Source organism: Lathyrus oleraceus, chromosome 3 (genome assembly GCF_024323335.1).
Source record: "Lathyrus oleraceus cultivar Zhongwan6 chromosome 3, CAAS_Psat_ZW6_1.0, whole genome shotgun sequence".
NCBI lineage: Eukaryota > Viridiplantae > Streptophyta > Magnoliopsida > Fabales > Fabaceae > Lathyrus > Lathyrus oleraceus.
In genome coordinates, this window is record NC_066581.1 from 319,003,867 (window position 1) to 319,008,630 (window position 4,764).

General features: G+C 39.5%; 1 non-coding gene across 1 annotated transcript; it reads left to right on the plus strand.

Moving 5' to 3' along the window:
* Window positions 1-2,509: 2,509 nt before the first annotated feature.
* LOC127133257 (small nucleolar RNA R71) lies at window positions 2,510-2,616 on the plus strand. Its single transcript, XR_007807245.1, has one exon. It is a non-coding gene; the product is annotated as a small nucleolar RNA R71 (small nucleolar RNA).
* Window positions 2,617-4,764: the final 2,148 nt, after the last annotated feature.

The window sequence follows — 4,764 nt, forward strand, 5'->3', positions numbered from 1 at the left end:
TTGGAAAGTAGCTGGAGCGTTACAGAGGCCGAACGGCATTCGTCTGTAGGCAAAAGTTACATAAGGGCATGTAAAGGTAGTTTTTTCTTGATCTTCGGGGTGAATAGGTATTTGGAAGAATCCAGAGTATCCATCTAAATAACAGAAGTAAGAGTGTCTGGCTAGACGCTCCAACATCTGGTCAATAAATGGTAAAAGGAAATGGTCCTTCCTAGTTGCTTTATTTAATTTTCTATAATCTATACACATCCGCCATCCTCCTTCTAAGCGTTTTGCTACATGTTCGCCTTTATCGTTTTGCACGACTATGATGCCTCCCTTTTTAGGTACTACATGCACAGGGCTCACCCACTTACTATCCGAGATCTGATAGATTATACCTGCCTCAAGTAACTTAAGAACTTCCTTCTTAACAACATCACTCATTATAGGGTTTATTCTTCTCTGATGCTCCCTAGAGGGTTTTGAATCTTCTTCGAGCGAAATCCGATGCATGCATACGGATGGGCTTATACCTTTCAGGTCAGAGATATTATATCCTAAGGCTGAGGGATATCTTCTTAAAACGTTTAAAAGTCGGTTCGTCTCCTCTTGGCTCAAGGTAACACTAACTATAACTGGACGGTTCATCTTTTCATCGAGGAACTCATATCTCAGGTTCTTAGGCAGTTCCTTAAGTTCTAAGGTCGGTTTCTTAGGGCATGGCATAGGATCTGCGGTAAGGGATAAATATTCGTAAAGGTTATTATCGATGTAAGGTTCTTTAAAGTCATCATCTTCCTTTATGGGGGTCGATGGTAACTTAATAATTTCTTTTTGTTCTAATTCTCTAACACATTCATCAATGATATCTAAGGCATAACACGAGTCTCCCATCACAGGTGCCATAAGAAATTTCGAAAGTATAAATTCTATTTTCTCGTCACCTACCTCGAATGTCAACTTTCCTTTCTTGACATCTATTATCGCTCCTGCAGTCGATAAGAATGGTCTACCTAGAAGAATTGGTATATCATAGTCCTCTTTGATGTCCATGACAACAAAATCAGTAGGGATAAATAGTTGACCTATCCTAACAGGAACATCTTCTAAAATGCCTATCGGATATTTGACAGATCTATCGGCTAACTGAAGTGACATCTTAGTGGGTTGTAATTCTCCTAAGTTTAATCTCTCACAAACTGCTAGAGGCATTAAGCTCACACTAGCTCCTAAGTCTAGAAAAGCTTTTTCGATGACATGATTACCTAAAAGGCAAGGAATGGAGAAATTTCCAGGATCTTTATCTTTCTTTGCTAATTTGTCCTCGGAAATAGCATTGCATTCCAAAGGCTTCGGATCGTCAAGTCTACGTTTGTTGGTAAGGATGTCTTTCAGAAACTTTGCATAAGAAGGTATTTGGGTAATGGCTTTTGTGAAAGGGATTTCTACATGAAGTTTTTCTATAACTTTAATAAATTTTTGATACTGTTTATTGATTTGGGTTTGTTTGAGTCTTTGCGGATATGGTATAGGTGGTTTATATGGCGAGGGCGGTACGTAAATTTTATCTTTAGGTTCTTCTCCTTTATCTCGACCTTCCTGGTTTTCAGATTCCTCTGGTTCCTTTACTTCGTCCGGGGGTTTGGTACATTCCTTAGAAGTTTCGGGTTCACTCAATCTTGGGTTTCGTGGCTCATCATAAGCGTTCCCACTTCGTAGGGTAATGGCATTGGCTTGTCCTCTCGGATTTTGTTGAGGTTGTCCAGGGAATTGTCCTCCAGGTGTAGTCTGAGGGGCTTGGTTTAAAGCTACCTGAGAGATCTGGGTTTCAAGCATCTTGGTATGAGTAACTATTTGGTCAACCTTGGTTCCTAACTGAGTAATCAATTCGTTAACATGAATGTTTTGATTCATGAACTCCTTGTTTTGTTGGGTTTGAGCGGTGATAAAATTTTCCATAATTTTCTCAAGGCTCGGCTTTGGTGGTACAGGTTGCATAGGTTGATTTGATCTAGGGGCTTGATAACTAGGTCTCGGAGGTGCATTATTTTGAATAGGATTATTGTTTTTATAGGAGAAGTTAGGGTGATTCCTCCATCCAGGATTGTAGGTATTCGAGTATGGGTTCCCTTGGGTGTAGTTCACTTGCTCGGAGTGGGTTTCGTTCAATAGACTGCATTCTGCGGATTGATGTCCTTGGGTTCCACATATCTCACAATCCGACGAAACTGCAGCTACAGTATTCGGGTTCGTGCACATATGCTCGACCTTTAGGGCTAATGCGTCCATTTTAGCTTGCATCATGTCTATAGAGCTTAGTTCATGCACTCCTCCTTGGGCTTCCTTCTTCTCCACTGTCGCTCGTTCGACTCCCCATGATTGATGGTTTTGAGCCATATCTTCGATGAGGGCACTAGCTTCAGGATAAGGTTTGTTCATCAGAGCACCGCCTGCGGCAGCGTCGATGGTCATCTTTGTGTTGTAATGAAGTCTATTATAGAAGGTTTGAATGATTAACCAATTTTCTAAGCCATGATGTGGGCATGCTCGTAACAACTCTTTATATCTCTCCCAAGCTTCGAACAACGATTCTCCTTGGTTTTGGGTAAATCTAGTTATATGGTTTCGAAGAACGGCGGTCTTACTCGGGGGAAAATATCTAGCAAGGAAAACTCTTCTAAGATTATCCCAAGTCGTAATGGAATTGGGTGGAAGGGAATCTAACCATGATAGAGCTTTATCTCTGAGGGAAAAAGGAAATAATCTTAAACGTATTGCCTTAGGAGAAGCTCCATTGGTTTTAAAAGTATCTGCTAATTGAAGAAATATTTTTAAATGTTGGTTTGGGTTCTCGGTAGCGAGACCCGCGAATTATCTCTGTTGCACTAGTTGTAACAGGGACGGTTTAAGTTCAAAATTATTGGCTGGGATTATTGGGTTTACTATACTAGAACTAGGTTCTTCGTTAGATGGTTGAGCGAAATCTTTAAGAGGTCTTTGGTTTTGATCTTCGGCCATAGCTTTCTTAATTCTATGAAAGAATAAACGTGCGCGAGCGTAACGTTCAGGTTCCTCCAAAGGGTATACTAAACTTAAACTTCCGGTACTACGAGTTCTTCGCATCGACCGGCGGGAAATAGCCTAAGCCTAAACGATATAACAACAGGAAAATGAAATTTGACGAAATTGGTCCCCGGAAACGGCGCCAAAAACTTGATGCGTTGGAAAACTTGGTGTTCGCAAGTGTACGAACGCGTCAGAGTAATATAAAAGATTATCGAACCACAGAGACCAAGTGTCAATATATCGTTATCTGTCGTTATGTTGTTTATCAAAGGCAATCAAAATAAGTGTTTTTGTAGTGTGCAATAAAAAGTAAAGTATTGAAATAGAATATAATATAATAAAGACAGGGTCGAATGTAATTCACGTAATCAATTGATAATCCAAGTACTTGCTAATAGAACTACTTATGGACAATGTTTCCTACTTTGAAAAGAACTAATTTAACAGGAACTGTCGCTTTCGCGTATTCAGAACCGAGTTGTACTCCCTAATCAAACCCTCTTATTGTCACTTATAAAAAGGCGCGCATTGCGTTAGAGTAGTAAACCTATTTTTAAGAAATATAGTATCTTGACTAAGTTGAAAAGTATTATAACCTGGATTTCTTAATCAAAAGAGATTCTTACGAACCAGGCTCTAAACTTATAAACGCGTCCGAAAATAGTTTTAAAATCTCTTTTCTTCTTAATGTTAAAAACTCCTAATGAACTAAACAAAGCGCTTCCGCTGTTTTTGAAATAGTTAAAAACAATTAAGTTTAAAAAGACGTTGGACGGCTTTCGATCTTACCCAACGGAATTGAAGTGCGAGAAAACTTAATTTGAAAGTTAAAATAGCCCTTTAAGTGTTTCTACGAACAATTGTACGGATTACTGGTTTAATTACGATCCTTACATTCTAACCTTATAAATTTAGTTAGACATGGTAAAATAAAAGTGCATTAAAATAAATAAAAGTAGTGCGAGTGCGGAAAGTAAATAATTTAAAGCGAGTGCGGAAAATAAATGAAAGTAAAGCGAGTGCGGAAAATAAATAATTTAAAGCGAGTGCGAGGAAATAAATAAAAGTAAAGCGAGTGCGGGAAATAAATAAAGTAAAGCGAGTGCGGGAAATAAATAAAGTAAAGGCGACTGCGGGAAATAAATAAAGTAAAGCGAGTGCGGGAAATAAATAAAGTAAAGGCGAGTAATAAAAACCTGCTCCAATCGGAGGGCTGAGTAAATTGCAATGCGGAAAAGAAAATGGCGGCAGGATTAACTTCCTTCCAAAGTGCTCCAAACTCGAGTACAGACTCTATCACAGACTCAATTACACAATTGTGGTAACACTCCAATGCGAAGCGATTACCACTTTATAAAACTGAATATATGCCTAAGTGAAACAAAGTTGCTTCTGATTTCGCCTTGTTCCAACGTTCGGATCTTCGTCTGCTCTAAGTTTGGGTGATTGTAAAACTGAATTCGCGTTTCTATTTATAGGCAAATAAAAAAGATGGAATTGACTTGGATGCCCTTCAACTTGAAAATAGAGGAAACCGTTTTCCTCTTGTGGCGCTCGCCACAAGGCCATGGCGCCCGCCACAAGCACAAAGTGGGGCGCCTTAGTGGAGGTGGTGGGAAAACGTGGGAGTTGATGGAAGTTTGAATTGGACACGTCATGGCTTGGACTGTGGCGCCCGCCATTGGGTAGGCCATAAGAGCAAAATGCTGATTTTTA